The 24820-nt window shown below is 46.3% G+C and overlaps 1 protein-coding gene across 6 annotated transcripts in view; it reads left to right on the forward strand.

The window, feature by feature from the left end:
• garnl3 (GTPase activating Rap/RanGAP domain like 3) overlaps nt 1-24820 on the forward strand; it is a 408597-nt gene that overhangs the window by 146577 nt on the left and 237200 nt on the right. The gene's annotated exons all lie outside the window — the stretch shown is intronic.

Consider the following 24820-nt stretch of genomic DNA (forward strand, 5'->3'; position numbering starts at 1 on the left):
TGTGTCTGTGCTGCCTATGGAATCTGAGCTGACCTCTTACAGAGGGCCCAGGCAGCCCTGCTATTCCCTAATAGGTGGTGTGTGCCGGTCTGAATCAGTGGCCGGACTTTCATGGGCGCTCCAGTAAGTTGTATTGCTTCAGTCAGTTAAAATCCTTCAACGCTTTTCCAGCAGGGCTGCCACAATCCAGGCACTGCTGGTCTTCACTGAGAGGCAGGAGAGCTGATAAGGAGAGCACTCCATAGGAGACCTCCAACTCGATTTTCAATTTTGCTGACGACACCAACGTAGTGGGTCAGATCTCAAACAATGATGAGACAGAGTACAGGAATGAGATAGAGAATCTCTCCCTCAATGTCAGTAAAACAAAGGAGATTGTCACTGACTTCAGGAAACGTAGTGGAGAACGCGCCCCTGTCTACATCAACAGGAATGAATTAGAAAGGGTCAAGAGCTTCAAGTTTTTAGGTGACCAGATCACCAACAACCTGTCCTGATCCCTGTATGTTATAGTTAAGAAAGCCCACCAACGCCTCTACTTTCTCAGAAGTCCAAGGAAATTTGGCATGTCAGCTACGACTCTCACCAACTTTACAGATGCACCATAGACAGCATTCTTTCTGGTTGTATCACAGCTTGGTATGGCTCCTGCTCTGCCCAAGACGACAAGAAACTACAAAAGTTTGTGAACGTAGCCCAATCCATGATGTTGCTTGCTTCCACTGGATGCTAGGTCCAGGCTTGTATTTCCAATGTAGAAGATTGAGGGCTGCATCATGATGTCCTCATTGTTTTCTGTGTATGGTGAAGCAGGTTGGCAGGTGCCAGGGATGTGTGATAGAATGGTATGCTTGTTGTGGGATCTGACCCAATTGGCAAATCCTAATTCTCCAGGCTCCTCTTGACATCCATTGATTCTATGTACACTTCCCATTGCCTCAGCAAAGCAGCCAGCATAATTAAAGACATATTCTCTTCCATCTTCTTCCGTCAGGAAAAAGATATAAAAGTCTGAGGTCACATCCCAACTGACTCAAGAACTGCTTCTTTCCTGCTGCCATAAGACTTTTGAAAGAACTTACTTTATATTAAGTTGATCTTTCTGCATCCCTAGCGATGACTGTATCACTACATTCTCTCATTTCCTTCTCTATGAAGGATGTACTTTGTATAGCGCGCAAGAAACAATACTTTTCACTGTATACTAATACATGTGACAATAATAAATCAAATCAAGTCAAATCAAACTGCAATTATGTGAGTCTCTGTGTAATTTGATTTGGAGATTTTGCTGGGTTTCTGTGTGTGTGTGTGTGTGTGTGTGTGTCTGTGTGTGTGTGTGTGTGTGTCTGTGTGTGTGTGTGCGTGCGTGCGTGCGCGGTGCGTCAGACACCAGACTGACTCAAGTTGCTAAATTTAATGAATCCTCCTCGGTTGAGAGACGCCATGACACATCAGTCTCGGTGAGCGTTGCCAGGTTCCCGGAGACACATTGTAGTTTGATGCCTTAAGTCCATGCTTGCTATAAATGGCACCATTGTTCTCAGTCACTGATTGTAATAGTGTGCCTTCTCCATGAGTGTATGAACATAGCGCTGTCTTTGGAACAATGTCACTTGGCACTGAAGCAACCATTCAACAGTATTGTCCACTGAGTGAACCTTCAACTCTTTGATCATCCTTCTGTTCACTGCCTCAGCATCGCTGAGTTGCGACCACTCGACTAATTCCACATGAAAGCCAACAACTATCAAAGATCAAGATAAGGACAAAGCACTGTGGATGCTGGAATCCAAAACAAAAAGAGAAAATGCTGGAAAATCTCAGCAGGTCTGACAGCATCGGTGGAGAGAGAGAATAGAGCTAACGTTGCAAGCCTGGATGACTCTTCAGAGCTCAAACTATCATTAGCCTGGACTGGATTTGAGCTGTCAGCCCACTGACAGAGGAACATTGTTTTAGCCCAGTGTGATGTGGAGATGCTGGCATTAGACTGGGGTAAGCACAGTAAGAAGTCTCACAACACCATGTTAAAGTCCAACAGGTTTATTTGGTAGCATCCTTAGAAAGAGTGATACTTCAAAAGCTTATGCTACCAAATGAACGTGTTGGATTTTAACCTGGTGTTGTGAGACTTCTTACTTTCGCCCAGTGTCCCATAGAACAATCACCCGAATGGTCTCCAATGTACCACCTCTGTTTGGCCATTGACACTCTAATGGACTTGACATTTGCAACTGCACAGGAACATAAATCATGATTAACATTTTCATCGACACCCCTGTGTGCAGAGGTGAACTGCTGAATATTTTTGCTGTCTGCATCAGGAAGCCACTGAGTCTCTCAAAGTAGCACCAGATATAGACTGTATTTGTCGTGAACTCTCACCCACAATTGAATTTCGTAAAATCATAGAATCCCTACAGTGCAGAAGGTGGCCATTCTGCCCATCGAGTCTGTACTGACAACAATCCCACCCAAGCCTTTTCCCTGTAACATCACATATTTACCTTGCTAATCCACCTGACACTAAGGGGCAATTTAGCATAGCCAATCCAACAAACCCGCACATCTTTTGACTGCGGGAGTAAACTGGAGCACCTGGAGGAAACCCATGCAGACATGGGGAGAACGTGCAAGCTCCACACAGCCACCTGAGGCTGGAATTAAACCCCGTCCCTGGCACTGTGAGGCAGCAGTGCTAACCATTGTGCCACCATGAATCAGACAGGTGGTGCATTGGCCTGCGACCAGTGTGTTCTGGGCATTCTCAACGTGCACCCTTCCATGAAATAGGAGCCAGCATAGTTTGTCTTAAAGCAGTGTGATTCCCATGGTTAGGAAAATGCATGGAGATTTAAGAGAAACAAACCACAGATTAATAATATTCTGATATGACTTCCTGTGCAACATAGGAACAGGTTTGATTTTGGGAATGGAGTGTAATTTCCGCAAGTATGTTTATTGTAAAGGAAATTATAGATCACATTGTTAGAAATCTGGATTTTTTTACAAGCAGTAAAGAAGGCAAATGGTATGTTAACCTTCATAGTGAGAGGGTTTGAGTGTAGGGATAGGGATGTTTTGCAATTGTACAGGGCATTGGTGAGGCCACACCTGAACTGTTGTGTGCAGTTTTGGTGTTCTTAGCTGAGGAAGGATGTCCTTGCTATAGAGGGAGTGCAGGGAAGGTTTACCAGGCTGATTACTGGGAAGGCAGGTCTGTCGTATGAGGAGAGACTAAATTGGTTAGGACTGTATTCATTGGAGTTTAGAAGAGTGAGGGGGATCTCACAGAAACTTATAAAATTCTAACAGGATTGGACTTGGTAGATTCAGATGAATGTTCCCAATGGTGGGGCGAGTCCAGAACTAGGGGCCATAGTTGAAGATAAGGAGTAAACCTTTTAGAACTGAAGTGAGGAGAAACTTCTTCACTCAGAGAGTGAATGTGTGGAATTCACTACCACAGAATGTAGCTAAGACCAAAATATTGTCTAATTTCAAGAAGAAATTAGAATAGAATACAATCCCTATTGTACAAAAGGAGGTCATTCGGCCCATCAGGCCTGTACCAACAACAATCCCATCCTAACCCCACATGTTTATCCTGCTAACCACCCCCCCCCCCCCCCCCCCCCCCCCAAAATTAGGGTTGATTTAGCATGGCCAATGAAAGTAACCCACACATCTTTCAGACTATGAGATGAAATCAGAGCACCTGGAGGAAACCCACGCAGACACATGGGAATGTGCAAATTCCACACAGACAGTGACCCAAGCTGGGGATCAAACCTGGGTCCCTGGTGCTATGAAGCAGCAGTGCTAGCCACTGTGCCACTCCATAGCTCTTTGGGCTCAAGGGACCAAGAGATATGGGGGAGGGGGAGGGGAAGGGGGGGTATAAGGACATTGAATTTGATGATCAGCCATGATGATAATGAATGGTGGAGCAGACTCAAAGGGCCAAATGGCCTCCTCCTGCTTCTATGTTCTGTTTTATTTCCACCAGTGATGCTGACCAAAACTCAAGTCCTAGATATTCTGCGCAGGAGGGGGATCGATATCTGTTTATTACCTGTATCATTTTTGGTGACCACCTTTCTCTATTATTAATGAATTGCTAGTGTATTTGGGTGAATGGAGATGTGGGAGGGATCGGGGGGAGGTGATCGATGCTGTTAAACGTCAGCATGCATAGAGGCAAAACATGGGGTGGGGGCAATAGGTACTGGTACGGTTTTCGTAAGGTAGGGATTTTAGATGTCCTGATGAAATTAGCACAGGATGTTTTGCACCAAGATTTTCTGTTCTTTTCTTCTGTTTGCCTGTCTCTCCCTCTCTCTCTCTCGGTGACTTTGGATTATAAATTAATTTTTCAAATCTCTGCCTTGGCTGTCCCGAGGTAATGAGATTATTTCTGGGTCTTTATCTGAAGGATCTGGTTTGGTGCTGTTAAAGGGCAGGAAATGTGATCGCCACGTCAGAGGAACCGGGCATTTTACAGCACTGCAATTTCAGCAAAAGTGCAATTACTTGCTGCATTTCATTGCGTATCATACATCACTCCGGACACTAAAGATCACAGCGGTCGGCTGATTAGAAATAAAAACGTCAGGACCAAGGCGGAGTTGTTGATTGAGAAAATTTCACTTTGGAGAGTGAGAGTTTCTCCAGAGCTCTGACTGTAATTTTGCTTTGAGAATGGTTACAGATTGGGAGTTACACTGAGTAAAAACTCACTGGGGTTAATTACTTCCTCTCTGCTGTGGGGGTAAACTGTTCCTGAATTCCAGATGCAGCTTTTTTCTAGTCATCCTGCTATTAACCACCAAGGCAACACACTGTCTGTCCATTCCTGTCTTTCTTTTTGTTCATCCAACTATATGTCCAACTATTTATCTCCCTCTGTTGGTCTCTATTTCTCTCCATCATTCTCTGTCCCTCTCAGTTGGTCAATTGCTCTCTATTTCCCTCTCCAAAGGTCTGTTTTTCTTTTGACCTCTCTCTGTTGGTCTCTCCGTCTTTCTACAGTCCCTCTATCTCTCTCCCTCTTTTCCAATTTTTCTGTCTCCCTTTTCACCATTCTGTTTCTGACTCTATCCATCTCGGTTGTGCGGTCTGTTAGCTTCAGTCTCTTGTTGATCTGTCTGTCTGTGCGTCCCTCTCAGCCTCTGGTCTGCCTCTCTGCATCAGCCCAGTGGGCCACTCCTCACCAGTGTCGTGTGTTTCTCAATGATACTGCATTTAAACTGTCAGAGTGGGGAGCTCAGTAACATCAGGCCAAATCAATCTTGTTCCAGGGCTGTGAGTTAACCCTTAACACTGTTGCGGAGTTGAGTAGAATGTTGGAGTTTAGAGTCTGTAAAATTATTTTTAAATTGTAAAATGATAAAGGGAGAAAGCATTTCATGATTCTGTTTAAAACAAAAAGGTGTTTTATTTTCCTTACTGAAGAGATGCAGGTGCATGCAGTACACAGACTGAAACATTGCATCTGATGCAAAAACAGCAGGGTTGCTTTGGTAACAGGCTTCAGGCACCTGAATACTTTTGAAGTTTGCCCAGTCAGTTTAAACTTGGCATTTGAATAACTGCAGCCTATCAGATTTGAATTTGATGTTTTGATAACCTGCAAAACCAATCCTATTGTGGGCATGTTGCTATGTCATCAGGGGTAAGAGTCAGCTCCCAGCTCCAGAGCGCCAGCCAGCAACTGCCTCTGCCAGTGTAACAGCCACATTTGTGTCTTAAAACAAAGCCTCATCTTGATAGTGAAGAAATCATTAAAGAAGACAGAAGATTCTGGAAGATAAAACCTGGTTGTATTTTGAGTATGACTAATAATTCAGTTTATTTTATTAATAAGTGGGGATTGTATTTATCTAAACAGTATTCCATTAGAATATTGTTTTATCCACTTTGTTAATAGTTTAATTAACCTGTTCGCTATCAGTTAGATAAATAAAGTGTTACTTATTGCTTTATTTCAGAAAGAATCTCAGGTTGTTATTTTGATTTAACCACTAAAAGTTGCTGAAACGCTGGTAATAATACTCACACATGTTTTAACATTCTGAAGGGAGGTACTTCTCATTGAGTGCTGGTTCTGAGAGAGGTGATCAACCTCCCCTTTGTAACAATACGAAGCCATGGACTCTGTATACTCAGGAATTGCCCAATGATCACATAGCTTCTGATTCTCTGTCGCAGGTCATGAAGAATCAGGATTGTACTCCATAATATCTATAACCTCTCTGACCTAGCTTAAATGGACAAAACTCCTGATTACACTTTTGTTTTATCATCCCAAGTTGCAAAGATGACAGAATTGGTTCCAATAGAGGGTTTGCTTGATCCAGAGCCAGCTCCATTGCACCATTAGGCTTTCACTAAATGATTCCAATGTCTTGGCAGCCTGTACCCCCTGTGCAAGGAAATACATCCTGGCACTTGTCCTACATTTGCCCTTTGCCACCTTGCCCTGTTGCCCAAACCTATCCAAAAGTCTTCTTGGAGATGTACTGTGTCTAATTCATTGAGTAACCCATTCTCCGAGCGACTGCCCCACTGAACAACGCATTATTGCACTGAGGTCCCATATCCAGTTGTGTCGTCCAGCCTTTCCCTCTGATGCTATCTGAATGACTTTTTGTCTCGTTATGCTCCAGGTCCTGTCACCCAGGAATGTCCAGAAGTGAGTTAGCTCAATTGGCTGGATGGCTGGTTAGTGACACAGAACGACACCAGGAGTGTGGACTCAATTCCCATCCTGGCTGAAGTTATTCATGAAGGCCCTGGCTTCTCAACCTTGCCTGAGGTATGGGGATCCTCAGGTTAAATCTTCCCCCTTAAAGGGGAGAGCAGCTGATGTGTCTATGGTGACTTTACCTTTACCAGGGATGTGCTCATTTCTCTGGGTGAGGCTTAATCATCAGCTATACAGCTTCATAGTATTATGGAGAATTCCTCGATGCAGGAACAAACCATTAAGGGCCATTGGGTCGTTATGAATGTTTATGCTCCCCTCAGCTTCCCCCAGGATGTCCGTCCATTCCCTCTGCTTTCTTGTATTTACCCAGCTTCCCCTTAAATGCATCCATGATATTCACCCCAACCACTCCTTGTGGTAGCGAGTTCCACATTCATAGAATCATAGAATAGAATCCCTAGGGATTTCACTGTTCGGCCCATCGAGTCTGCACCGACCACAATCCCATCAAGGTCCTATTCCTGTAACCCCACATATTTACCCTGCTAATCCCCTGACACTAGGGTCAATTTATATGGCCAGTCAATCTGCGCTGCGCATCTTTGGACTGTGGGAGGAAACCGGAGCACCCAGAGGAAACCCATGCAGACACGGGGAGAACGTGCAAACTCATCACAGACAGTGACCCAAGGCCAGGATTGAACCTGGGTCCCTGCCGCTATGAGGTAGCAGTGCTAACCACAACCACCCCATTCTAACCACACTCTGGGTAGAAGAGGTTTCTCCTGAATTTCTTAGTGGATTTTATCAATGTCTACTTCCTATTCATTGCCTCTGCTTATGGACTCTCCCACAAATGGAAACATCTTCCCTACATTCACCCTATTGAATGCCTTCATCATTTTAAAGACCTCATCATGACCTCCAAACTCAACTGAAATGGTGAGGTATCCCAGCATGCTTTGTTTGTTATGGCTGGTTGGTAAAGGGAGAGAGTTCAATCCTGTCAGGCCTGACTGTTTACAGGACTCACCACTCGGCCTTTTAGCTAAGATCCAGCATCAGGCCGAGCCCAGGATGGGGTACGATGTCTTATCTCGTCAGCTTGGATCTTGTTTGTCTCTCTTGTGGGGAAGGTGAATTGGATGTAGTTTGAATTTGGCTTTTGGATGAAGCAAGGAGATGGATTTGGGAGTGTCCGATCCACTCTGAGCATTGGCTTTGTAACTTTCAGAATGGAGGAAAGAATTTGAAATAAATAATCATCCTATCTATCCGAATGCTCAGCGTAGCTGAATGAGTTCTATTTCTGTCCAGTAACTGGCAAGATACTGAAAGGAGATGAACAAGGTTCCAGCATAGTGAGGGTTAAACTCTGGTATTAACATGCACTGCCACACAGCTACCCGGCCACATACCCACCCAGCCAATGGCCACCCTGTCACACTGTCACCCTGCCACCCGACTACCCTGTCACCCTGCCACACAGCCACTCTGCCATCCTGCCACCATGCCTAAAGTAAGGCTGCATTGATGCTGCACTGTGGGCAGCATCAAGATCCTGCCCACAGTGAGGATGGGCACTCTGCCCACAGTGAGAATGGGCACTCTGCCCACAGTGAGAATGGAGACTCTGCCCACAGTGAGAATGGGCACTCTGTCCACAGTGAGAATGGGCACTCTGCCCACAGTGAGGATGGGCACTCTGTCCACAGTGAGAATGGGCACTCTGTCCACAGTGAGAATGGGCACTCTGCCCACAGTGAGGATGGGCACTCTGCCCACAGTGAGGATGGGCACTCTGCCCACAGTGAGGATGGGCACTCTGCCCACAGTGAGGATGGGCACTCTGCCCACAGTGAGGATGGGCACTCTGTCCACAGTAAGAGTGAGGACTCCACTCATTGTCCCCCTGACTATGACAGAGCAAAGTGATGTGGATATCCTAGCAAGTGTTGGGCATTGCCAGCTAGGTGGTGTCAGGGTAATGGCGTGAGCAGTTCATGGTAATCAGGTGTTGGCTTCCTTCCCAATCTGTGATTCAATGCTATGAGATTCCATGTGGTCCAGAGTTGATGTTGAGAGCCACCAGGGCTGCACCCTCCTGACTGTGTATCACTGTGCTGCCACCTCTGTACACCACTGTGCTGCCACCTCTGTACACCACTGTGCTGCCACCTCTGTACGCCACTGTGCTGCCACCTCTGTACACCACTGTGCTGCCACCTCTGTACACCACTGTGCTGCCACCTCTGTACACCACTGTGCTGCCACCTCTGTACACCACTGTGCTGCCACCTCTGTACACCACTGTGCTGCCACCTCTGTACACCACTGTGCTGCCACCTCTGTACACCACTGTGCTGCCACCTCTGTACACGACCTCTGCTGAATCTGCCCTGCTGGTGGGACAGGACATCCCGGGGATGATGGTGGTTGGTACATTATTGATTAAGATATGAGTATGATGATGTCAGGATGTTTGACGTTAGTAAACCTCCAGACGTTAGTAAGAAGGACTTTGTTCTGTTTGTTGTTGTTCCTTTACTGGTGCGTAAGGAATGTTTGAGACACTTTCTGTGGACACTTTGGGTGGGACTTTCCGAGTTTTGTGGTAGTGGGTCTGGCTGGCTATTGGCCGAGGGCAGGATCTTCAGTCCTCCCCGGATACGTGTGACATTTTGCGTGGCTCTCCATCACGCTAATCCCTTTACTTCCCTGGCTGATGTAATGTGAGATATTTTGGCAGTTGAATAATGCACCAGCCTACATAAATACAGCTATTTCTTTTCAAGTGCATTTACAATTCATGTTGTTGTCTAACAGTTTAACTGACAAATTACTTTGTGAATGTTTCCTCTTTACACAAAAAAAACCCGGTACGAGGTTAGCGTGAGAATAAATATTTGCCATTCGCAGCTGCTGAAGTTCCCTTTCTCTCTTATGGTGCAAGTCTCGGACACGTGTGGCGGAGGGGGTCAGTTTTGCTTGGCTGGCTGAACTACCTAAGGGGATTGAACTATCCCCGAGTCAGCTGAGGTTATTCACGGCCTTCTCAACCTCGCCCCTCGCCTGAGGTGTGGTGACCCTCAGGTTAAATTGCCACCAATCAGCCCTCTTCCTCAAAGGGGAGGGCAGCCTATGGGAGTGTGGTGACATTTCTTTTTACTTTGCTGAGGATAACACATCCACCACACGTGTGGCACACCGGGCATCTTATCGGGTGTACAGAATACATGTCACGTGCTAGTAACCCATAGGCCACCATAACACGGTTAATCAGGAGAAAAATGTACCTCAGGGTGCGGTTGCTCTTCCGATTAGGGGAGGCAATGGCCACTTGAATCCAGAAACTCAGCTAATGTTCTGGGGACCTGGGTTCGAATCCTGCCATGGCGGATTTTGAATTCAATAAAAAATATTAGGAATTAACGAGCTACCATGAAACCATTGTCGATTGTTGGAAAAACCCATCTGATTCACTAATGCCCTTTAGGGAAGGAAATCTGCCATCCTTACCTGGTTTGGCCCACACGTGACTCCAGAGCCACAGCAATGTAATTGACTCTTGGGCAATAAGGGATGGGCAATAAATGCTGGCCTAGCCAGTGATGCCCATGTCCCACAAATGAATAAAAAAAGCGACCTAGTCTCTCAATAAAAGCTAAGATTAGTCAGAAAGCCCTAATGCCATCGGGTTTCCCTGAGTTACAAGTGTCGATATTGTGAATTGATGATTGCCCCGAACCCAGTGATAGGAACCAAAAGAGAAAATGCTGGAAAATCTCTGCAGGTTTGGCAGCATCTGTAAGGCAAGAAAAGAGCTGACACATTTTGAGTCCAGACGACCCTTTGTCAAAGCTAAAAGACATAGAAAATGATAAGAATGTCTGCCCTGAAGTGATGAGCACCCTACCCCCTGAGTTGGTGTACATTAATTCGATTTGTCTGCCAGTTTGAAATAATGCAACCCAAAAGGACTACCCGATGTGCTGCTATTAATGTCCATTCTTTCATTCAAATTCCTGCCCCATTAATTATTTAAAGCAAAGGATGATTGAATGGCCAGGAACAGATTGTTCTGCTTTTCAGATGGTTTGCCAGTCTGTGGGAAATGCTTGCCGTGTCTGAAATTATTTTTTCATTGCTCTTTGCGGTGTCAGGTTGGTGGATGGGAGAGTGCTGGGGGTCTGGGGGTGGTGCTAGTCTTGGCGGGAGGGGGGGTTGAGTGACAATGGTTGGGGACAGGGAGCACTGTCATTTCTGGGGTTCGATACTGGCCGAGGAACACTCATAATGTTCAAGCTTGCTTTACACGCTGTGCATACTCCTGCTGCCTCAATGGTGTGTGTTGTGTGTGCAGGTCAGTTCACAGTGGTTAGAACTGCTGCCTCACAGCACCAAGGATCCGGGTTCAATTCCAGTCTTGGGTCACTGTCTGTGCGAAGTCTGCACATTCTCCCCGTGTCTGCGTGGGTTTCCTCCGGGTGCTCTGGTTTCCTCCCACAGACAAAAGATGTGCGGGTTAGGTTGATTGACCATGCTAAATTGACCCTAGTGTCCAGGGCATTAGCAGGTTAAATGAGGGTTATGGGAGTAGGACCTGGGTGGGATTGTGCTCAGTACAGACTTGATGGGCCAAATGGCCTCCTCCTATATCGATTCTGTGGTCAGTGGCTGTGATCCTAACGTGCCATCTCTTAATGTACAAGAATCCCTGACCTGATCCCGATCTAATATAATGCAGTACTCTCACACACTGTCAGCTCTGACCAGGGGTCATCGAGACTCGAAACATTGGCTCAATTCTCTCTCCACTGATGCTGTCAGACCTGCTGAGGTTCTCCAGCATTTTCTGTTTTTGTTTCAGATTCCAGCATCCGCAGTATTTTATCTTTATTATTATGAGGTGCTCCCTGACCTTATCCCAATCCAACAATATGACATTATTAATGTCATTAGGTTATTAGGGAGAAACATGGTGGCCAATAGAATGTTGGTGATATTTTCATTTAAGAAATTAATACACTTCTATGACATTGCTCTGTTGCTGTGGCAGAATTATTAAAACAACCAGTTTGATTTCTTTGTTAAAGTATTACAGAACGAAGTAGAAATGTGTGAGTGAGGCTGTAAACTGTTTAATAATTTATACGTACACCTTAGTCTCTCAGCACCAGGTATGAGGGTTCAATTCCCACATCAGTTGATTGTCTGTGTGGAGTTTGCACGTTCTCCCTGTGTCTGTGTGTGTTTCCTCCGTGTGCTCCAGTTTCCTTCCACAGTCCAAAGGTGTGGAGGTTAGGTGGGTTGGCTATGCTAAATTAATCCTTAGTGTCCCAAGATGAGTCGGTTAGTGGGGTAAATACACGGGGTTAAGGGAAAGGGTCTGGGTGGGATCCTCTGTCTGAGAGTCCGTGCAGATGCGATGGACCAAATGGCCTCCTCCTGCACTGTTGGCCTAACTTGTCCATGCTGCCCAGTTTTTACCACTAAGCTGGTCCCAATTGCCTACACTTGGCCCATATTCCCCTATACCCACCTTACCCATATAACTGTCTGAACACTTTTTAAAAGACAAAATTTTACCTGCCTCTGCTGCTGCCTCTAAGAGCTTGTTCCACTTTCTGCGTGAAAAAATTGCCCTTCTGGACCCTTTTGTATCTCTCCCCTTTCATCTTAAACCTATGCCCTCTAGTTTTAGACTCCTCTACCTTCAGGAAATGATGTTTACTATCTACCTTATCTATGTCCCGCATTGTTTTATAGATCTCTATAAGATAGTCCCTCAGCCTCCTGCACTCCAGGGGAAAAAGTCCCAGTCTAACCAGCTTCTCATAACTCAAACCATCAAGTCCCGGTTGCATCCTAGTAAATCCTTTCTGCACTCTTTCTAGTTTAATAATATACTTTCTACAATAGGGTGACCAGAACTGTACACAGTATTCCAAGTGTGGCCTTGCCAACGTCTTGTACAACTTCAACAAGACATCCCAACTCCTGTATTCAATGTTCTGACCAATGAAACCAAAGTTGCCAAATTCCTTCTTCGCCACTCTGTCCACCTGTGACCCCACTTTCAATGAGCTGTGAACATGTACCCCTAGATCACTTTGTTCTGTAACTTTCCCCAACACCCTACCATTAACTGAGTAAGTCCTGCGCTGGTTCGATCTACCAAAATGCATCACCTTGCATTAATCTAAATTAAACTTCATCCGCCAGTGGACCCAGTATCGATTGCTGAGGCACACCATTGGTCACAGGCCTCCAGTTTGAAAAATAACCCTCCACAACCACCCTTCTGTCATCAAGTCAATTTTGGATTGAATTGGCTACCTCACCCTGGATTATAATGGACAGGAGCAGATTTGAAGCGATGAGGACAGGCAGAAGGGTGCGGAGATGCCTCATGAGATTGAAGATAGATCGCAGAGCTGTGGATATTTCGCAGGGTGGAGTTGGTGAGCTGGCAAGGTTAGTATTAGCAGAATGGATGGAGATATGTGAGAGATTCAGCAGAGGGAGTGCAGACAGTTAATGTTCTGGAGCTGGAAGGAAGCTGCATTGTCGATGGACTTGAGGGGTTTTGAATCTCAGCACAGACCACCAGGATCAAGCTGCGGGTGACAAAATGAGTTTTGTGTACTGAGAAATCTCTGGCGGGGATAGAACTTGCACCGGCTCTGCTGCCAATCCTGAACTAAAGCGAAGCCTGGCAGTGAGAAAGAGTGTGTGAGGAGGAGTGGGAGGAGTAAGCTGTTCCAGCAAGAGAAACAAAGCAGGAGCTGAACCCAGCTTTGCCAATTCAAATGCTTGCCAATTTGCCATTGTCGGAGCTGTGGTATCCAGGCAGTAAGCAGCCCGTGTGATTTCTATCTGTTCTTCTGACGGAGACCACTTCCACCCCCATTCCTTAAGTCAGAACAAAATCAACAGCTTAATTTTAATTAGAAAAGCATTCGGAGCCTAATCCTCTGTGGTGCGTGGAAAAGACTTCAGAAACATCAGCTCCTCTTATTCCAAAGCAGCGCTGGGAGCCGCTGATAAGGGACTTGTGTGAAGCTCATTGCTGTTGGTTTTCTCAAAGCACAGTGAGTGCTGAGCAACTCTCTTTCGATTATTGCTGCGTTCATGAGAGAGTGATCCACCCCACAGTGCTGCCCCATCTCCGTGACACCCACTTTCAGAAATACAGTAACCTGTCTTGCACCAGGGCAGTGTCACAGCGTGCTGCAAAGGAAGTTGTCATCCCCCTCCTGTCTGGACCAGTAACTTGCTAACATGGTAGCCCAGACCCTGGTGTAGTGTCAGTGAGACCCATGGTGTGGACAAGGTTTGCAGGGTGGCATTGCAGCCTCTTGGGGCGATAGTATTTACACTGGGTGGACTACATGACGTGCACCCCCACCCCCAGTTTTGAAGAACCGTGTGGTGATGAGCTGATGAGCGGCTCCCTCGCTGACCTGCTCTACTGGATCCTTGCCCCTGTCATCTGTCCTCCATCCCCCAGCTCTTCCTCCTCCTCTTTATCCTCCTGGGCCCCCTCCTCCCCAGAGGCATTCACCTACATGCCCTCCTACTCCCCTTCCTCCTCCAGCAAGTCTCTCTGCTGCTGCGCCAGGTTATGGAGCACACAGCAGATCACATTAATGCAGGAGACTCTTGGGTGGCTGTACAGGAGGGTTTGAAGTTACGGGTTCCGTGTCTTATCACTGATGGGCAATTTGTCTGCCCCGCCATCATGGTACAACCTGCTCCAGTGCACAGCTAGTGAACCAGGAAACAATCTTCACCCAGATGCTCTCCCTTGGAACTACACTGGCATCAAGCTGGCACTACCCTGGTATCATCTGGGCACCACTCTTCCCAGCCCCGAAATGGTGCAGAGTCTCCTGGGACTACTGCATGCCAAGTGCACACCATCTGAGCCCAGTCACATTTCATACTGTCTTGACGTCGAGTCGCCATGGATGGATTTTTTGACATGAGTGCGAGGGGGGTATGAATCTGGCATAGGTTTATGAGAATGGGGTTCCTGACATTGACAGGCAGGCGGTGGGGCGGGGGGGAAATGAGCGCTTCCTGGGTCAGTGTCATTGGGAAGCGTGACTTTGACCTTTTGTTATGGTATTTTCCACTTGCATCGCCAAACCCGCCCGGTCTGGACGGGAGTGGGAAATCTCGGCCCTTGTGGCATGCCGATTTGCTGAATTGATATAGATTGGTTGGTATGATTAGCCAACAATTCTAATATTATCATTTCATGTATGGCATGGTAGCACAGTAGTTAGCACTGCTGCTTCACAGCTCCAGGGACCTGGGTTTGATTCCCAGCTTGGGTCACTGTCTGTGTGGAGATTGCACATTCTCCCTGAGTCTGCGTGGGTTTTCTCCAGGTGCTCCGGTTGCCTCTCACAGTCCAAAGATGTGCAGGTTAGGTGGATTGGCCATGCTAAAAATTGCCCCTTAGTGTCCTGAGATGCATAGGTTGGGGGATTAGCGGGTAAATCACTGGATTCCGGGGAAGTGCCGGAAGATTGGAAAACGGCTAATGTTACACCGTTGTTTAAGAAGGGTGCCAGGCAAAAGGCAGGGAATTATAGGCCGGTTAGTTTAACGTCTGTTGTAGGTAAAATGTTAGAATCCGTCATCAAGGAGGAAATAGCGAGGCATCTTGAGGGGAATTGCTTGATAGAGCAGACGCAGCACGGTTTCGCTAAGGGGAAGTCGTGTCTGACAAATTTATTGGAGTTCTATGAGGATGTGTCTAGGGCGGTGGATAGAGGAGAGCCGGTGGATGTGATCTTTCTTGATTTTCAGAAGGCGTTCGACAAGGTACCTCACAAGAGGTTATTGCAGAAGGTCAAAGGACATGGAGTTGGGGGTAGGGTGTTAGCATGGATAGAGGATTGGTTGTCAAATAGGAGGCAGAGAGTGGGGGTCAATGGGTGCTATTCGGATTGGCGGTTGGTGACTAGTGGAGTGCCCCAGGGGTCGGTGCTGGGGCCTCAGCTTTTTACCATTTATATAGATGATCTGGAGGAGGGAACCGAGTGTAGGGTGTCGAAATTTGCTGATGACACCAAGATTGGGGGAGCGGCAAATTGTGCGGAGGGTGTGGAGAGTCTGCAGAAGGATCTAGATAGGCTGGGCGAATGGGCCAGGAAATGGCAAATGGAATTTAATGTTGGCAAGTGCGAGGTGGTCCACTTTGGTAGGAAGAATGGTAGGAAGGATTATTACTTATGTGGCGAAAAACTGCAGCAGGCGACGGTGCAGAGGGACCTCGGGGTCCTTGTGCATGAGTCGCAAAAACCCAGCTTGCAGGTGCAGCAAGTGGTCAGGCAGGCAAATGGGATGCTGGCCTTCATAGCGAGGGGGATTGAATATAAAAGTAGGGAGGTCTTGTTGCGGCTGTATAGGGCATTGGTGAGGCTGCAGCTGGAGTACTGTGTGCAGTTTTGGGCGCCGTACTTACGCAAGGATATTTTGGCCTTGGAGGGAGTGCAGAGGAGGTTTACTAAGCTGATACCGGAGTTGAGGGGGTTGAGCTATGAGGAGAGGCTGAATAAACTAGGCTTGTACTCGTTAGAGTTTAGAAGAATGAGGGGAGATCTCGTTGAGACGTATAAGATGATGAATGGGATGGATAGGATAGAGGTGGAGAGACTCTTCCTGCTCAGAAAGGACAGTAGGACTAGGGGACACAGCCTCAAGATAAAGGGGGGGCGGTTTAGAACGGAGTTGAGGAAGAACTTCTTCACTCAAAGGGTGGTGAATCTCTGGAATTCTCTGCCTGTTGAAGTGGTGGAGGCTACCTTGCTAAATATTTTTAAGACGCAGGTTGATGGGTTTTTGATAAGAGAGGTGATTAAGGGTTATGGGGAGAGGGCGGGAATGTGGAACTGAACCACGACAGATCAGCCATGATCTTATTGAATGGCGGGGCAGGCTCGAAGGGCTAGATGGCCTACTCCTGCTCCTATTTCTTATGTTCTTATGTAAATGTGTAGTGATATGGGGTTAGGGCCAGGGTGGGATTGTAGTTGGTGCAGACTTGATGCACCAAATGGCCTCTTTCTGCACTGTAGGTTTTCTATGTTCTATGTGATGACCAGGACAGTAGAATGAGTTGGACCTTGGTCTTTGTTCCATTGAGAAAGTGTCTAGGCCATTCATCAAAGAAATCTGCCACTGGGTTGGTTCTGTAATGCAGAAACCTCCCAATCAGGATGCTTGTTACAACTGGAGTTCAGTGTAGATGGATATTTTGATTCTATGTGAGCAGTGATGTATTTACGTCTGCAATTAAGATGCTTCACTTCCTCCCTGCACTGCTCTGCAAGCCATTCTGTGGAAGGATGCAATCAGTGTCTGTTACCACACTCGAGTGGGGCACGAGCAAAGTGTTATTGGGTAATTGTCAGCAATATCTTTGGAGGTCCATTGGATCAAAAGTCGATGGCTAAGATTCTGCTGAAAAAGTAGCAATATGTGAATGATGCATGGTGATTCATGATATGGCAAGGAAGGGATACTGTGAGTTGTGAATTGCTGGAATAATTCATGCCTCCCAGTCATTCACTTTGTGAAAATATCAAGTCAGTTTTAACCTCACCTAGACTTTTGTGAAGTTGTTGCATTTGCACATTAATCACCCATTAGACTCACCACAGAAAGTCGCTGGTAATTGAAAGCAGAAATAGCCAGGTAACAACATGATAATTGTTAGTGACAGCTGCTCAACCTCTCTAGCCCTGAAAATGAACAGACTAAAGTCAGGATTTGCTGAGGTGGGTGCAAGTTCCCATGAGAGGCCTTGAACTAGAATCCCACTGACAAGATCTCGTCCCCACACCCCTCCCCCTCAGCAACATAACACAGTCCATGTCCAGGAAGGTTGGCAATCTCAATTAAACACCTCACCATGTCGTTAACAGGTATCATTCCCCCCGTATTTGCATTTCCCTGTTGGGGGAGGCTGTTACAGCTCTGGAGCAATGTGAACATGACAAGAGAGTGGGCCAGGGGGATCTTCTGATCTCGCTGATAGCAACTACCGCACACCACCCCCCAAGTACCCCACTGCAGGTTCCTCTAAGGCTGAGGGTTCAAACAACAGGAAATCCTAGCGACAGGGGTGGGACTGGATTATCCGGCCAATCCGACATGCCCCATGGGGTCAGAGGGAGAATCCAACTCAATGACTCTCTGAATGTTTCTCCTTCCAGTACATATCCAGATTCCTTTTCATATTTTATATTGTATCTGCTTCCACCAGCTTTTTTCCAGATCAAAGAAAACTGCTGTTCAAAAGCGAATGCTGGGATTTTACTGTTCTACCCCCCCATGGTAAACAGAGTGGGCGAGGGACAGACCACAGAAAGGCCTGTTGACCTTGGGCAAAATTTTACGATTTTGGGATGAGTGAGGCTGTAAAATCCCACTCAAAGTCTCCTCAACTTTTCGATTTGATTTATTATTGTCACATGTTAGTATAGAGTGCAAAGTATTGTTTCTTGCACGTTATACAAAGCATACCATTTATAGAGAAGGAAATAAGACAGTGCAGAATGTAGTGTTACAATCACAGCTCAGTTGTAGAGAAAGATCAACTTAATGCGAGATAAGTCCATTCAAAAGTCTGATGGCAGCAGGAAAGAAGCTGTTCTTGAGTTGGTTAGCATGTGACCTCAGACTTTTGTATCTTTCTTCCAATGCAAGAAAGTTGAAGAGAGAATGTCCAGGCTGTGTGGGGTTGTTAATTATGTTGGCTGGTTTGCCAAGGCAACAGGAAGTGTAGATTGTCAATGGATGGGAGGCTGGTTTGTGTGATGGACTGGGCTACATTCATGACCTCCACTTCCTTTACCAATGACCTTAAGTCTCTGTCCTTTAACAGACCTTTCTGCTACTGGAATTAAAGGTTCCTTTTTTATGATGCGGGCACTGTTCGTCCCTGTATGTGTTCAAATGCTGGAGGTCGGATTATTAAATGGTTAAGGTGGAATAGTGGTGGCCCGATGTTTGATGTGGCACGTGGTTTTCAGTAATGGGCCCACATCCAAGCTACGGAAGCACCAACACTGAACCATACCAATTTCCTCATGACATTTCCACAACAGATCACCTCGATAATTGACTTAGTTAGAAAGATTAGTGAGGATGCTTCCTATTACTCATACCCACAGATGGTTGTGTTTGAAGAGGGCAGTGTAATCCTTTGCAGCTTGAAAACTTTGAGTTTCCACTCGGTTGACGACGAACAGTGTTGCCTCATGCGTTCTCTTATTGTAATATTAGCGTCCCAAATTTGGGAGGTTCATGGCATTATTGATCCATGAGATAGGATCAATCCAGTATCCTATCAATAAAAATTCATTTGTGGAACATGGGCATCGCTGGCTGGCCAGCATTTGTTGAGGGTGTCACTGGCTCGGCTAGTACTTACCGACTATCCCTAGTTGCCCTTGAGAAGATAGTGGTGAGCTGCCTTCTTGAACCATTGCAGTCCATGTAGTTTAGGTACATCCACAGTGCTGTTAGGGAGGGAGTTCCAGGATTTTGATCCAATAACAGTGAAGGAATGGTGGTATATTTCCAAGTCAGGGTAATGGGTGGCTTGAAGGTGAACCTGCAGATGGTATAAAGAAGTTTTGCTATGATTTAGCATGCATCCTGTAATTGTTATTAGTTATAGTTGTAGTTTCATTCTGGTTTAGCACTAATTATGGTTATAGGTTAGCTGTGATTGCACAATATTTGTAATCTTGTTTCTTTGAGGTATGGTAAGTTGTGATTTGAAAGCACTCAAAATCATGTTTAATTACAGGTATAGTTTTGTACTGGTTTAGCATTGGTTACAGGTGTAGTTTTGTACTGGTTTAGCATTGGTTACAGGTGTAGTTTTGTACTGGTTTAGCATTGGTTACAGTTGTAGTTTTGTACTGGTTTAGCACTGAATGCAGTTGTAGTTTTGTACTGGTTTAGTATTGGTTACAGTTGTAGTTTAGTTATGGTTTAGCACAGATTATGGCTATAGTATCCGAATGGTTTAGCCCTGATTATGACGATAGTTTTATACTTCTGGTCATGGTGAACAGTAGAAGTTTTTCTTTAAGCTGTTACCAACAATGCAACAATGCTCTCTATCCATTGTCCTAGCACGTATCAGAGAAGTGTTGCAATATGGCCTAATTTTCCATTCCTTTTTTAGTAATCACGGCAAAGGGCTGGCACAGTGGCTGGCACCGCTGCCTCAGAGCTCAGGAACCTGGGTTCAATTCTGGCCTTGGTGACTGTATGTGGAGTTTGCACATTCCCCCCGTGTCTGCATGGGTTTCCTCCGGGTGCTCCAGCTTCCTTCCACAGTCCAAAGATGTACAGGTGAGGCGGATTAGCCATGGTAAATGCATGGTGTTACAGGGGATAGGGTGCAGGGGAGGGCCAGGGTAGGAGAGTCAGTGCAGGCTTGATGGGCCAAATGGCCTCCTTCTGCACGGTAGGGATTCTGTGGCTCTAAGGATCCCAGTTCCTTACTAGGCTACCCAGCCTTTGATCAGGACAATGCTTTGCCATCTGGCTGTTGTGTAGGAGGAACCTTTCAGGATTCTCAAACTCTGCGTTCTTCAAATGTTTAATTGTATTTGCTGCGTGATTAGGGTAATTATAGCGCGTGCTGACTGCTGATAACTTAACTTGCTTGGAGCTACAATTAACATAGCTGTGAAAGTAGCTGAATGAAAATAAGCATCTTTGCCTGCTCGGTATGCAGATCTGAATCGTGAGACGTAAATCTCTTTTACATGGCTAATTAAAATTCTGCACCTTTCAGGAGATTTCCACATCAAATTTGTTTGGCTTTAGTCTTTACTTCATGGGTGAGTGGTACATACTCTTGCACTTCGAGTAATGGAGCAGGGATGTCTTGTTGCAATTATACAGGGCCTTGGTGCGGCCGCACCTGGAATATTGTGCACAGTTTTGGCCTCCTTATCGGAGGAAGGATGTTCTTGCTCTAGAGGGACTGCAGAGAAAGTTTTAGCGGACTGATTCCTGGGTTGGTGCCACTGACATATCAGGAGTATCTGGATTGTATTCCTTGGGATTGAGAGAAATGAGAGGGGAATCAAATAGAAACCTATAAAATTCTAACAAGACGACACAGGGTAGATGCAGGAAGGATGTTCCCAATGGTTAGAGTGCCCAGAACCAGAAGTCACAGTCTGAGGATACAGGGTAGACAGTTTACGGCAGAGATGACGAGAAATTTCTTCGCAAGGATCTACAAAAGGTCGTGAATGTAACCCCGTCCATCACGCAAACCAGCCTCCCATCCATTGACTCTGTCTACACTTCCTGCTGCCTTAGCAAAGCAGCCAACATAATTAAGGATCCCCTGCATCCCAGACATTCTCTTTTCTTCCTCTGAGAAAAAGATACAGAAGCCTGAGGCCACGTACCAACCGACTCAAGAACAGCTTCTTCCCTGTTGATGTCAGACTTTTGGATAGACCCACCTTGCATTAAGTTGATCTTTCTCTACACCTTAGCTATGACCATAACACTACATTCTGCACTCTCTCATTTCCTTCTCTATGAACGGAATGTTTTGTTTGTATGCTAAAAGATGTGACAATAATAAATCCAATCAAATCAAATCAAATCCAGAAGTAGTAAGCCTATGGGATTTGCAGCCACAGTAAGTAGTTGAGACCAAAACTTTGGATGTTTTCAAGAGGCAGCTAGATATAGCTCTGGAGGCAAAGGGGATCAAAGAATATGGGGGGGTTGGTGGGATCAGGTTATTGAGTTGGATGATCAGCCATGATCATAATGAATGGCGGAGTAGGCTCAAAGGGCTGAATGGCCTACCCCTGTTCCTATTTTCTATGTTTCTATATCTGTTACAAGGAACAGCTTAGTCTCATGTCATTCATGGTGTCAACATTATTTTAGATGCTGGCTTATGGCAGCTGCCTCTAACATTCTGTCAGTGAATTCAGTGGATAAACGGTGAGATGAATTTTACTGACAAGGACTGGTGATCGATGAGGTCAGTAATAACCTACGGACTGGGAAGGGTTATTTAAACATTTAAGAGACACTTGGGGAAACTGTGGTGTTATCGTGCTGGGAGGTATGTGTTTGTAATGTTTCGCTCTGCAAATAAATGTTAGACTGACTAATGATTGGCCCCAGTACAATCTTTCACAGCGGGAGTGCAGAGAAAGTTTAACCAGACTGATTCCTGGGATGGCGGCACTGACGTATGGGGAGAGATTGAGTCGGGTAGGATTGTGTTCACTGGGATCCAGGAGAATGAGGGGGAATCACATAAAAACCTACAACATTTCACAAACTGGCTTTCCAGGACACAACAGGAAGAAGTTATATCGATACAGCACCTTTTACATTTCAGAAGGAAGCACCTCAAAACCAGTGAAATGTAGTCAGTGCGACAATGTACCAAAACATGGCAGTCAATTTTGCACACTGTGATGATGTAGCCAAGCTAATGAGGTTGGTTTGCCCGAGTATTAACCAACTGATGAGTCCTAATTGATAGTTAAATTAGGGAGCCTCATGCTCCCCATTTAAAGCAGGTATGTCAGACTCCCAGCCCGTATTCAGCAGGGAGCAACTGGAGAGCTGGCTGTGTACAGGTGTAAATAAAGTAACTTGGTGACGGGACTTTTGTCTCCGTGGAGTTATTACACACAGCAAGGCCTCAACAAATAAAAGTGAGACAAATGACCAGATAGTGTTTTAACTGACATTGGCTGAGGGAATCAATGTTGGCAAGGCCACCAGCAGAGAGATACCCCTCGCTGAATAATGCCACTTGAAGTACCTGACTGAAGATTGAACAGTTTAGAGCTGTGCGCAGTCTTTGTTGTAAATGAAATATTGTTTGTGATTTAAAAAAAAGACTTTGAGAAGTCGAAAATTCCCCCTCCCCACAATTAGATTTGTTCCCTTTAATCAGTAAGCTGACATCTTTATGCTTGATCTGTGTTGGAAATATGTATGTATGTACAAGCATCAATGTATGTTTGTGTCTGTGCATGCATGGCGTGTTTCTGTGTAAAGTTTAAAGTTTATGTATTAGTATCACGAGTTAACACTGCAATGAAGTTACTATGAAAATCCCCTAATTGGCACACTCCGGCCCCTGTTCGGGTACATTGAGGGAGAATTTAGCACACTTAGGCCAATGCACCTAACCAGCATATCTCTGGACGGTGGGAGGACACCGGAGCACCCGGAGGAAACCCACGCAGACACGGGGAGAATTCTGCACAGCCAGTGATCCAAGCTGGGAATCGAACCCGAGTCCCTGGCGCTGTGAGGTAGCAGTGCTAACCACTGTGCCACCCGCAGTTGAGGTTGGTTGAAATGGCAGTTTAATTAATGTTGTGGGTACTTTATATTTCTCTACCAAGGATCCCTTGGTGCACAGAAATGGCCCAGTTAGCATGGAACCTCTGGTACAAATGAGAAAGTGACTTGATCCAGTATTCTTTCATTACTTATCCCTCTGTCCCGACTGATTGCTTCTGTTTCTCAGAAGTTGCCTGAGTGCCTGATGATCCATTCACGTTTAACCTACACCATGCTGGTATTACCCCTGTCGCTCTGATTCACACAGCACTTAGATGATTTACTTGTTTTGATGTTGCCGAAATGTATCTGTTGTTAAGTTAATCGTGTAAAAGAACAACTCAGGCAGTGGGAGGTTGGAGTAGGCGAGTTTTTCCATCATTGTTACATTTGCTTCTTTAGTGCTGTGTCCTCTGAGTGCACCGTATTCCACAAGTGCTACTTCTAAATACGATGTTTACCGTGCCAACGCTTCGCTGAGTGTCTTTTTAAAATAAAAGAATATAAAGCCTTTGAAACAAAAACAAGCGTAGTTCTTGCAGTGCACCTCAAAATCCCGGAATGGGTTCGCCTGAAGGCAATCAGGCAATTTAAATGCTGCAACTGATCCAGTGTCGAAGGATCGTGTTGAGCGGAATCAGCTATAACATGAGAATACATTCCCAGACCGAGCACCGCATGGGATGCCCCCCACCCCTCCCCCCACACAACACCCAACACTGCCCCTCTCCACCGGGGGACAGCCTCCTAACATTGCCCCCAAAACCGAGGCACCCCACTCCCTGCATCTCCCCCCTCCACTCCCTGTTCAGGATTTCCCACTGACCCCAAACCGAGGCACCCCACTCCCTGCATCTAACCCCCCCCCCCATTCAGGATTTCCCACCCCATCCCCCTACTGGATCCCCCCAAATTGAGGCACCCCACTCTCTGCACCTCACCCCCCCCATTCAGGATTTCCCACCCCACCCCCCCAGTGGACCCCCACAACACTGCCCCCAAATTGAGGTACCCCACTCCCTGCATCTCCCCCCCCATTCAGGATTTCCCACCCCCCCAGTGGACCCCCCCCCCCCCCAACACTGCCCCCAAATTGAGGCACCCAACTCCCTGCATCTCCCCCCCATTCAGGCTTTCCCACCTCACCCGCCCCCAATGGACCCCCCAACACTGTCCCCAAATTAAGCACCCTGTTCCCCGCATCTCCCTCCACGAGACCATAAGACATTGGAGCAGAATCAGGCCACTTTGCCAATCAAATCTGCTCTGCCATTCAATCATGGCTGATATTTTTCTCATTCCCATTCTCCTGCCTTTTCCCCATAACCCCTGATCTCCTTATTTATCAAGAACCTGTCTATCTCTGTCTTAGAGACACTCAATGACCTGGCCTCCACAGCCTTCTGCGGCAAAAAGTTCCACAGATTCGCCACCCTTTGGCTGAAGAAAGTCCTTCTCATCTCTGTTTTAAAGGATCGCTGCTTTAGCCTGAGGTTGTGCCCCCATTTAGGACCCCCTCGCCGCCATCACCCCCGAACTTCGATCAGACCTAACTTGACTCGACCCCCCACTTTGGCCCAAAGCCATCCCTCTTTGACTCTACCTGTCTCCATGCCTCTTATCTGCAACCAATGTCCAGCCCTCCACACTCCGCCCCAACCCCCATTCTGGTGTCAGATTCCCCACACTTTGCCACTGGAGCTGGGGATGCGATTTGCTTCT

Source organism: Carcharhinus amblyrhynchos, chromosome 25 (genome assembly GCF_965287045.1).
Source record: "Carcharhinus amblyrhynchos chromosome 25, sCarAmb.v2.hapA, whole genome shotgun sequence".
Classification (NCBI taxonomy): Eukaryota; Metazoa; Chordata; class Chondrichthyes; order Carcharhiniformes; family Carcharhinidae; genus Carcharhinus; species Carcharhinus amblyrhynchos.